Below are 11,663 nucleotides of genomic sequence, written 5' to 3'. Positions count from 1 at the left end.
TTTACTGCTGCTTTATACTGTCTGTGTGCAACTTTAGTCAACAGCAGTGACATTACCGTGCGAGTCCCTCCAACTGAAGGGAATTGGCACCCTATTAAAACTCTCTTTTTGCAAAGCTGAACTGGAAATATGTTACTATGCAGCTCTATGTTTATCTCCTGAAAAGCGGTGATTAGAATCATGGCTGCTACCAGCCAGGCAAGATTTTCTACTTGTCAGTTTATTCCTTCCTATAGCTTATCCTTTATTTGGTGTTACCTGGCCACTGATGTCCTCCTCATTCCTTTCACAACAGGCTCTTTTTGCTTTGGCTTTTGTCCTGTGTAAACGCAGCCCTGCCAAATCTCTGGGATGAGCTCCCTTCCGTGCTCGGCTGTTGCAGCATCAGCATCTCACATCCTTGTGGATCAATGCTTCCGCTTCTCTCTGCTCCAGCAACGTGGGTGCTGCTGGCAGAGCAGCATGCGGAGAGCATGGGGCCCTGGGCAGCAGGACACAGTGTGGCTGGAGACAGTGGATGCAGCATGGAAGTGGGTGATGCTCTGCAGCACCTACAGATTTGCAGCACTGCCAATCTGTTATTGTCACCTGGTCTTCAGGAGGCTGGGTGCTTGTGCCTCGCTGCAGGTGGGTTATCTATCAGCTTTGCATCACTGTCTGCTGAAATTAGTTGCTTGGAAGGGTTGATGGTGTTTTCAGAGAGATGAACCTAGTTTTCAGACTTATTTCCTCTTGCTATGGATGGTCACCGTAGGGTCTCCTTTGAGAAGCATATGTACAACACACATAGTTTTCACGTCTGGCCATTCTTCCTAAAGATCAAACTTGACTCTGTGCTGCTATGTGCAAAATACTGTACATAAAGTCAATAAATGGGACTTTACATAGCTGTAAATGCTCTCATCCTGGTGCCTTCCAATTCTGGCAATAAAGATGTGAAAATCATGGAGATTCAGAAGCAGAGGTCTGTGGCAAGACTTGAGGGTCTCCTGATCATAGCCATGGACGATGGTCCCTTCTGGAACTAGCCGTTCTTAGTGGCAGAGTTTATTAGGGCAAATATATGTCTCCCAAATTATGCTGCCCACTTTGTACCCCAGCTCTGCTAAGCAAGCTGCTCAGATGGGAGCCCTACAATTTCTGCTGTTTCAAGTCAAAACAAAGCTCTCTTACTCGACTGAGGCAGGACAGAGTGCAAGGCACTCAACTGTCAGACTCAGAGATCCTTTGGAGGCCAGAAGAGAACAGCTGGGAGGACAATTTCTGCTTCTGGCATTCTGTTGTGGTTTAATCCCAGCTGGCAACTAAGCCCCATGCAGCTGCTCTCTCATTCCAGTGGAATAGGGGAGAGAATTGAAAGGGTAAATGTAAGAAAATTCCTGGGTTGAGATAAAGACAGTTTAACAGGTAAAACAAAAACCACACACACAAGCAAAGCCAGACAAAGAATTCAGGTGTTCAGCCATCCCCAAGACAGCAGGGCTGTCACACATAATAGTGACTTGGGAAGACAAATGCCATCACTCCCAACGTCCCTCCTTCCTCCTCCATCAGCTTCCCATGCCGAGCATGATGCCACACGGCCTGGGATATCCCTGGGGTCAGTCAGGGTCAGCTGTCCTGCTGTGTCCCCTCCCAGCTCCTGGTGCACCCCCAGCCTCCTCACTGGTGGGGTTGGGTGAGGAGCAGAAAAGGCCTTGACTCTGTGTAAGAGCTGCTCAGCAGTAACGGAACATCCCTGTGTTATCAGCACTGTTCTCGGCACAGATCCAAACCATCGCTGCAAACCAGCTACTGTGGAGAAAATTAACTCTACCCCAGCCCAAACCAGTATGCAGTCAGATGAGGATGTTCAGCAACAATAATTGTAAGGGATGTGCATGAATCCATGCAAAGATTGCTTAAAATTGATTAAGGAATTGTATCTGGGGACCCTTCCAAATTTGAATGAAGTCAGTGGAGAAGTCTTTTTCACTGAATTCTCTGGCATTAGATTAAAGCTCCATAATACCCCATTGTGAAATAATTTGGTTAGCAGAAAGAATGGAGAGATTTAATGTACCAAAGATTAGAGAACTAAATGGGATTCCAGGTGATGGATTCAGTTTCTGGCTCTCCACAGATGCTTAACATTGCCCAAGTTCATCAGTAACTCTTAGGACATCCCTTCCTAGTATGGACAGGTATGACAGTGTGAATAATTTCTCTCCCATTTTTATCAGTGAGGGGGATGAGTGAATGACTGTGTGGTTCTGAGTTACCAGCTGGGCTTAAACCATCACAGTGGATCATTCCTGCTCCGTATTCAGCTCCGTGAATGCTACCTTCCTCTTTTCATTCCTACTGAGATTATTGGAAGACTGACAGCTGTATGTCACATTACTCTTGTCTGTGAAATGGATTATTTTCCTCAATAGGCTGAGATGAGATCAGAATAAGGGAAACAAAATTAGATAAAAAAAAAAACAGTCAGTGGTATGGTCTTTTTTATGAACAATGTACATGTTCATAGAGCGTGGCATAATAATTAAGGGGTTTTGATGTATTACAAAATGCTGAAGAAGTCTAATGATACTGCTTTATCTATTCGAAGTTCAAATACAAATCCAAGGTATCATTAAGTACAGCTTCACCTAAGTGTATATTTCAAAGCCCATGGGATGTTTAATTTCTCAGCTTTCAATCTATTAATTCAGCTAAAAAGTGACTTCAGTAAGTAACCTGATAAATAATAAAAAAAAAAAGCACTTTTACACTGTAATCATGCCAGGAGGAATGAAAGAGTAGCTGAAGTGTCAGAGGTTATAAATTGCAGCAAAGGTATTAGCATCTTGGTGAAGAAGCCTGTGTCAGAGAGAGAAGCGAGGTCTCCTGGCAAGATATTGACTCTAATTAGTTAAAAGATTCATACAGGCAGTAAAAATGGGCCGGTTTATTGATTTTTGTCACATTCCAGCATGACAATAGTTTTGCTGGTTTACCTTGTGTGTGCCTGAGCCTTTGTTGGTCTTGGCCTCACCTTGCATAACAAAGCTGTCCAAGTGCTGTTTGTCCCCAGCACTTCCTCCGCTTCAGATTTTAAAGGGTGATTTACAAAGAGAAATGACTAAAAATGATGCTACTATTGTCATGGAATCAGCGGGGTTGGAAAACACCTTTAAGATTATAAAGTCCAACCATTACTTCAGGGTTGCCAAGTCCTTAATGACCACTTAACCGTGTCATTAAGGGCCTCATCTACACGCATATTGTACACTTCCAGGGACAGTGATTCCACACTGAACTGCGCAGCCTGTTCCAATGCCTGATTACCGTTTTGGTGAAGAAATTTTTTCAAATATCTATCTAAACCTCCTCTGGAACAGCTTGAGGCGGTTTCCTCTTGTCCTGTTGCTTGTTCCTTGGAAGAAGAAACCAGCCACCTCCTGGCTTCATCCTCCTTTCAGGCAGTTGTAGAGAGCAATAAGGTCTCCCCTGAGCCTTCTGCTCTCCAGACTAAACACCCCCAGCTGTTCCCCATCACACTTGTGCTCCAGGCCCTTCACCAGCTTCGTTGCCCTTCTTTGGACTCACTCCAGCATCTCAGTGTCTCTCTTGTAATGAGGGACCCAGAACTGAACACAGGATTTGAGCTGCGGCCTCACCAGTGTTGTCCCTGTATTACACCTACTTCCGATTTGCTTCTTTTAAAGGTTACAAGACAATCTAATTGTCAGCTCTGCATAATGGGGGTAAAGACCTGAAAGCAGAGCTGAGTGCTTTCTTGCCTTTGACATCAATAATGTCAAAGATGATGACTCCAATGCAGGAGCTGAGCAGAACCTGGCTCTTCTCACCTGCTCTGACCTGAGGGGAGGATGCTGAGGAAACATGATAACTGCTATGGTGAGGGTCTCCTGAGGAAGGATATTTCCTGTGACTGTCTGGACATTGCTCATATGTCTGAGCTATGAGCTTTTCACCACCACGTTGCTCAGCATTTGCAGGCTGTATTGTGGCTGCCTTAACAAAACTGGGTCCTCGTGTGAATCTGAGCAAAATCCACAAGATTATACTCTGCATGGAGCTATTCTGAGATACTTAAAAGCAAATAAAAAGCTGCACAGGGAAACTAAAAATAACACTACCCCAAGCTGTAGAAAGCATGGATGTGCCACATCAGAAGCAGAGTTAGGAAAGGGAAATTTCACCTGGTCCAATTCAAGGCAGCTTGGTTAAACTGGTGTTAGTGATGGTGTGGAAACATAGGGTGTATTTGGAAGCGGCTTCTTCCAGCTTTATGCAGGTGCTGTAACGACCGGGACGAGCTGCACTTGTGCGCATTGAAGTTAAACTGTCACAGCCGTGCGGGCAGCGTTGGGCCGAGCACTGGCAGAGGAGTGGGAGCAGCGTTCCGGGGCTCTGCTCGGGGGTGGCGTGTACGCTGCTTTAGCGTGGGGCTATTCCAGTGCCGCCCGTCCTGGCCTGAGCCTTGCGAGACCCGTTTCGAAGGTACCGATTACTCCTTACACTTCTGCAGCGCTTTGCTGCAGCTCCTTCCGTTTTCAGGACGTTTCCCGGCCGAGACGGGGCCAATGTGCTTGGCCCCTCGGGTCCCTTACTGGTGCCGGTGGCCGCTTTTCTGCCAGTGCTGTACGGGGTACGAGGGACTTCGGCAGCGGCGTTTCTTCCCCGCAAGGAGCGGCGCGGAGTGGGGCTGGCGGGGGTCACGGCGGTGCCGGGCCGGGGCAGCGGGGCCGGGGCGCTGCGCGGGCAGCGGCGTGGCGCGGCCGCCAGGGGGCGCTGCAGTGCGTCGCTGCGCGGGGCGGGCGCACCTGCCGCGTGCGGAGCCGTCGGCGGCGGCACGGGGGGCAGCGCGGGCAGCGCCGTCCCGTCCGGTCCCGCTGCGCTCTGCTCGCCGCGGCCCTGCCGCTGCTCGACGGGCGGCAGCGCCTCCTCGTCCCCCGCCGCGGCGGGCAGCCGCGCTCCGCGCAGACGGGCGGCCCGTGCCACCCCCGCAGCAGCACCGCCGGCCGCAGCTTCCGCCGCCTCCGCGGACGGGGCCGTGCCGGCAATGGAGACGTAGCGGGGAGCCGCCGGGAGGTAAGCCCTGCACGCCGCAGTGCCCTCAGCCCGCCGAAATCGCACGTTTCGCCTCAACCCCTGAAAAGTTGGGGTGCAAGGAGCGTCCTCTCGGGGTCGCCCCCGCCGCGCGCGGGACGGGGCTGAGGGGCCGCTGCCGACATGTCCCTTCCTCAGCGCTGGGGCAGCGGGGCCGAGGGGGCAGCCGGCGGGACCCGCTGCTGCCGGTTGCTCCTGAGGGGCTCCGGCGGGGGCCGGCCGCAGCTCCCGCTCTCCGCCCGGGGCAGGCGGTGTTCCGCGGGAGTCGCGTCCGCCCGGAGCTGCGGTCCGTGGCCGTGCCGGTGTCCGAGGTGTTCTCCCTCAGGAAGGGAGGTCTCGGTTAGCACTGAGGGGCTCTCACTGAGCGCCGCGGCCGGGGGAAGTGTTCCTGCCGGCGTTTAAAATAGACGCGAGGACTCGGGCTTTGGGATGTCGCAGCTCAATGGAGCCTGTTGAAAAGGTGCCGGTTCTTTGGAGGCTTGGCTACGCTGAGGTACTGCGAAGGTGTGCTGAATGTTGGGCGGCTCGGGAGTCTCCATCTGCCTCCCAAAGCTCTGTGGCAGTCAGGCTTCTCTGGTTTCGTTTGGGGTCTGCTGTAAACCTGCTAAAAGGCACAAAACCTCTCTCAAGCGCTTCATTTAAGCAGAGAGCCTGTCCTTGGACTGTTGTCTGTGCTAAGAATCAACGAATCCAAAGTTTCTGGTGGAAAATGCTGTAAGCTGCGCTTTCTCGAAGTTCTCGGTAAGGTCTGTGTGCTTGGGACAACCTCTTACCTGCTGGGTTAACACCCAAACTTGGGCTTGTACCGGGAGGAAAATCCCATCGTGGCAGGAGCTGGCACTTTCTCGTGCTCCTCTGCAGTGTTTGTACTTTCTCGGTTTTATTCTGGCTATTTAAAAAATCATATTTTTGTAGGTGGGTGTGGGGGTCTTGGCTGTTAGGTTACTGCCATCAGAGTGCGCATAGTTTTGGGGTTTCTGAGCGAACAGTTAGAGGTCAGCGCAAGATGAAGTGAGCCGCTGCTGGTGCAGGAGCAGGGCAGGGTTGCAGGGAAGGGCTGTTCTGGGGTGTCCAGGCATTGTGAGTGTGGTTGCAGTCGTGCCTGAGAGAGGCACTCGCCCCAAACGCTTGCTGTTGGTGCTTGAAAGCGGACGTTCTCCCTTAGCAAGGATAAAACTGTGCAGCTGCCTGGCAGTCTGTTCTATCTGCCAAGTACCTAAGCTGTAAGGGCTGGTGACTTGCCTGCTTGGCTTCTCTGTAGTGCATGGGAAGGGGCTTCCCTCTGGAGGAAGGAGCTTTGAGGAGGACATGGTGGCTGAAAAGCTTTGCTCATGCCAGACCTGAGGCAGGAGGTAAGTCTGGAGAGGAAGCTGTCTGACAGTGAGTCAAGTTCTTGCTTTGCAGTGGACAAGTGGCTGATGAGGGGATGGAGGGACAGGCTGGGATTTGAGGTTTTGGGCTCTGTAAGCCAGTGGGATGTAATGCACGTGAAGTGAATGCAAGAAGTGAAGTCTTCTGGCAGTTCACAGAGGCACAGGCAGTGATCCTCAGGGTTTGATGAGTCCATGGTTAAGCAGGGGTTGTAACTGGGGATGTGCAGGATTGCTTTCCAAGAAATTACTAAGGATTGCGTCCTTCTGAGGGTAATTCCTTGTGCATGGGAGACCTCTTGCAGCGGCAGGACAGGGACATGCACTGACCTCCCTGTGAAGCACTAGTGTTGCTAGGCAGCAGCTTGCACCTCCAGTGTGTTCCAGATCTGAGTCTGTGAGGGGAGACCTTCCTCTATGGAACTAAAGCTTTCTAGCTGGTGTACAAGGATGCTGAAAAGCATATATCCTGCCTGTGAGTGTACATGCACTGCTGGCCTGCTTCTGGGTACTGCAGAGGGGTGCTCAGATGGGAATGTTCAGGGATGTTAGGTGAGAGCAAGAGTTCCTTATCCTCACTACCCGGATTGGGCTGCAAGTGAGTACAGAAGAAAGATGAATCCTTGGTTGTTCCATTTGAGAGGCTCAGGAGTTCTCTGCAGGCCACCTTTTTACTTTCACAGCACCTGGAAGCTCATGGGAGGTTTGTCTTCAAATCACCAGTCAAGTTGGTGATTGATGCTTTAGCAGTAAAATGGGGGAAAGGGAGAAGAGAGGAAGACTTGCTTGCACAGGAGGTAAGAAAAAAGCCCAGGTGTGCCACATTGATGTACTTAGCCAACTTCTGTCAGCTGTAGTGGATGCCACACAATTGCAGGAGCCCCTGTGCATACGTGGCATCAGACAGCTTTGTCTGAACTGCCTTGTATCTCGCAGAGTGGTGGAAAGCCTTTTAATCTGCAGGGCTGCCAGTCTAGTGGCTGCACTTTGAAGCAGTGCAGTAGCCAAAGCTGTTGGAAACCGGTGTGGGGGGACTGGCTGCTTTCCAAACAGAAGTCAGATCAAAAAAGAGCTGAGAGGGTCAGAAAGGATTCGTAGGCTGCTGGGGAGAAGGGAGGGGAGCTCAGCAGAAGGTATTCTTGTGGCATGGGTCACTTCTGATCAGGCAGGGTCTGGAGGTGTGAGAGAGTGGGAGGAGGCGGCAGCGGCGGCTTCCTGGTGTGATGGAGGCTGGAGGCCTGGGCCTCAGAAGAAGCTGGACTTTGCAGCCTTAAGCCCAGAGGAGTGAGGAAGCAGAGGCAGGTAGGAGCATGTATGCTGGGCTCAGAATCTCATGGATTCTGCTCCTTGCTGCTGTATGATAAGCTTGAGCTATGGAGAGTTTAAGAGTGTGTGTCCAGAGGTGTGGAGCAGATGCTGGCTTCAGTTCCTGGTGAAAGTAAAATGGGCAGCTTGTGTATGGAGGCAGTGTGTGTGTACGAGGAGCCCAGCAGAGATGCATAGGCTGCTGCAGAGCAAGGAGAGCAAATTGGGCAACATGTACAGCCCACACCTCTTGGGATGCTGTGCCTGCTTAGGAGCATCCAGGGGAGACTTTCTGGCTGGGGTAGGTCTGTGAAGGGATTTGGTTTGTTTGCAGACAGTAATTTGTTCCCCGACTGTCCTGCAGCTGTTTCCTGTAGAGAGAAGGGTACATGTTACAATTATCCAGTTAAAGCCACAGAGAACAGTTTTTTTCTATGTGGCATTTGGAAGAGAGAGGTTGTTTGGTCCAAATCTTGTATGTCTTGTGTTGAGATACCGTTGTGGGACTGGAGGTGGAGGAGAAGGTCCAGGGAGCGTTTCTGCGCATTATGCAGGCAGTCATCTCTGCTGGCTGATGTGGGCAGCTGCCAGGCATGGCTGAGGCGGAGGGAAAAGAGCTGAAAATTTGTACTAACAATAAGAAGTACAAATAAAGCATTTACAATGTATGGACTTCCCCTGTTCTCCAAAACATTCAGGTTCTGAGAAATCTCTCACTTCTGACTGAGGCTCAAGCTGAAAATATCAAGGGACGTTAAATCGTGAACAACTATTAAACAGCCTTAAAGGGCTGTATGGGAAACTGTGTCTGCTCTCTGTTTCTAAGCCTTCCTCAAACAATGTGAATCTGAGCTGTTTATCAGGAGGTCCTTTGTGCTGGAAAGGGAAGTGAACATTTAAACTCTATCACAAAATGAAGAGCCATTTTAAGTGGCTGTTTGCTTTTCAGGGTGTCCAACTAAAAATAAATCTTCCTTTAAACAGCCTTGAAAAGAAGACAAAGAGAAGAGATCTTGCCCTTGCTGAAAATAATGAGAATCTTTTTGCTAGCTTTGATGGTCTGGGTTTCCTCCAGCATCTGGTAGTTGACCTAGGTAAGTGCCCTTTGGATTCAGTGGAGGACTGAGAGGTGTGTTATGTTCAGTGACAAAGCTGGTGGGGGAAAGACTGCATGTTAGGAAGTTCCGCAGGGCTTGTTCTTCCACCCCTCTTTGCACTGTTCTATGTATCAGTAAAACTAACAAGGATGTCTATTTGGTAGAGCAGTGCCAGGGCACATAAAATACGTATTTTAATTTGGTTTTTGGCCTGAATCAGAACAAAACCTCATTGTTTACAGGATTACTACAAAATTTCTGAAAGTAATATTCTAGAAGCAGTTTCTTGTGATTCTCAAATTCTGATGGGTTTGCTTGCTTAATTAAATTCTTTTTTTCATCCAGGCAAATCTGGCAAAATACATATAGATAAAGGCTAGCCCCTGGTTATGAAAGGGGAAAAATTCTCATCAGGAATACCTTTATCACTTTAAGGTAGTATGAGATGGTGCCGAGTACATTGAAAGCAAACTGCCCTTGCTGACAGCAAAGTGCCCTCTCTTGCTTCTCTGGAACCGCGTTTTCTAAGTGGAAAACTGTGGAAGGGTGTTTTGTAAGAAATGTAACAGCTGGTATGTCATCTTTTTCTGTTAATTCTGCCTTCTTTGAGCATTATGTATTAGGGAAGCATGTGGCTGGGAATGAGATCAAGGAATGCAATGCTAAGCACATCGCATGCAGAGTTGTGTTTTCTGTGCTTGTTCCATTAACGTGCAGGAGTGAATGTGGACTGGGTTTGCCATGAATAGTGCAAATATTGTTATTGGGTAAATACTGCAGAGGTACGAACATATACAGGAACAGATACAAAGTCAATACAGGTGACACTTGTAACAACTGCAGTCCCTCTTCTATGTGGTCCTGGAAAGAGGGCTGTTTTAAGATGCCGTAAAAGCAGTTTCTCTATAAAAGCAGGGAACATTTCAGCATGCAGATGGCAGCTCAGTCTAAATTCTAGTTCTGTTTTGTTCTGAGCACCTTTGTAACAAGCCTTGAGGAACATAAGGGGAATGAGGAAAGCACTGTGAGGGGGAAGAAAAGGGATATGCTATCTTTCAGGCCTGAGAACTCTTTTTGAACTGTCTCTTCATTTTTAATAGCTTTTCTACAAAAGCTGCTTGGGAAGCAAGGTTGGTATGAGTATGAAAGAAGCAAAATATCTATCTTTTGGCTTAATAATGCTCTTGGATAGGCTGGTGCGAATTGAACTTACTTCCTTACTGATGTAAGAGTGGTGAGTTTTGAAATTGCTTTGGGTGAGAATTGACTTCATGTCTCTTTTAATCTGAAATGCTTTCTCCTTTTGTGGTTGAGGCTCTGTAGGGGAGACCTGTGATCACTGGCAAGGTCATCTAAAGCACTTAGAAAAAGGCCATGACCTCAGCAGTAGCGTTTGCTCTGGGTGTTGGCGACTAAAGAGCTGGACTCGGATGAAGCCGTGTTTTTTTTTTTCCTGTAATTTACAGGGTTTATCAGTGACTCTTAAGCTGAAGAGGTCTCATCAGCAACTTGACTTTCCACCCAGGAGTGCTGAACAGCAGGATCCAGAGTCCTTTCTCCTTGAGCAGAGCTTCTCCACAGCCAGGGTGCGCTGGCTTTGGGAGAGTAGCTCCTGAGTTCATCTCAGCCCAGAAGCTACTTGCCCTCCTGGGACAGTGCTCAGTGCCCTTCTTGACTTCGGAAGCATACTGGTCATGTGTGTCTGGGGCTCCTCTTTCCTCTCCGGTGGCTGTGATTACTGCTGTGGCTTACTCTGCTTTGGCAACTGTCTTGCTCTCACTGCATCAGTTCTGGGACTTAGGCTGACTTAAGCTATTTCTTAAAATCACTCTCCCCAGTACAAGTGTACATGTTCAGCTTTCCAAGTGTAGAATGTCTTCATGTTTTCTTCTCATCCCCCAGCTGGCTTTTTTATAATCTTTAAGTGCTTCTGCAAAGTGCTAAGAGGCTAAGCCCCACTCTAAACCTGAACTCCTTGGATCTGACAGTCTTTACATTGCCCATGGTACTTCATGTTGCCTGAAGTCATGTATTGATTAAACCACAATCTGCAGGAGTAAATATATGTAGAATATTAATAGCCCCTACTCTAGGGAGACAAAAAGGCTGTAAATTAATAGACTCATTGCGTTGACCTCATAAACCATGAGGGCTTGAAGTACAGCTGTAATCCTCCTCCCACAACATGTATTTCACTTTGAGTGTCTGTAAAAGGCCTGGACTGCTCAAATTTAAAAGCTGTGATACTGGACAAGCATATCCATATATCCTAGGATATGTAGTTAGAATATTGCAAAGTTCAGGCTGGAACAATAGCTCTCTGTAGGATCCAGGGCAGTGCTGAATCAGTGCATCATTGATGGTGCAGCTGGGCATGAGGCTTAAAAAATAATTTTATCTTCCCTGCTTCTTTGTTGTTCCTCCTTGCAGTTGCTTTCTGCCTCCAAGTGCAGGAGTTGCTGCAACAAGGGAGGAATATGATTCAGGGATTTAAAATCCAATTTGAAGATATAATGAACTTGAATTCTGTGTAAGTTGCTTTAGGGAATCGAGGTCAGTGTGTGGTGTGAGCTGATAGTACTTGATCTGCTAATTGGTGCTGAGTGGTTCTAGTTCTTTTGGTTCATGGATCTGTTAAGATGGGCTGCTCAGTTTTTTTTGTTGCATTTTCTTAGTAGAGATTTAGATGGGTGCCTGTATCGTATGCTCATCAGTAATGCCTCTCGTTAGCACTTTAAGTCCATAGAAATTGGAATTTTATCTCTATTTGGAATATTTCGGGAGATTTTTC

General features: G+C 48.6%; 1 protein-coding gene across 6 annotated transcripts in view; it reads left to right on the top strand.

The window, feature by feature from the left end:
- Positions 1-4,289: 4,289 nt before the first annotated feature.
- The window catches only part of IL1RAPL2 (interleukin 1 receptor accessory protein like 2), a 368,238-nt gene continuing 360,864 nt past the window's right edge, over positions 4,290-11,663 (top strand). For 2 of the 6 annotated variants that reach the window (XM_065689764.1, XM_065689758.1), the window contains exons 1-2: positions 4,290-4,491; positions 8,760-8,869. The gene's annotated coding sequence lies outside the window, so the exon portion shown is untranslated. Of the gene's footprint in view, positions 4,492-4,901; positions 5,083-8,022; positions 8,077-8,759; positions 8,870-11,663 lie in introns of those variants that run through there. The other 4 variants (XM_065689760.1, XM_065689762.1, XM_065689759.1 and 1 more) reach the window with 4 other exon arrangements.

This window comes from Lathamus discolor, chromosome 9, assembly GCF_037157495.1.
Source record: "Lathamus discolor isolate bLatDis1 chromosome 9, bLatDis1.hap1, whole genome shotgun sequence".
Lineage (NCBI taxonomy): Eukaryota > Metazoa > Chordata > Aves > Psittaciformes > Psittacidae > Lathamus > Lathamus discolor.
The sequence above is the reverse complement of the archived record's forward strand: the minus strand, read 5'-3'. Positions and strand labels throughout refer to the sequence as shown.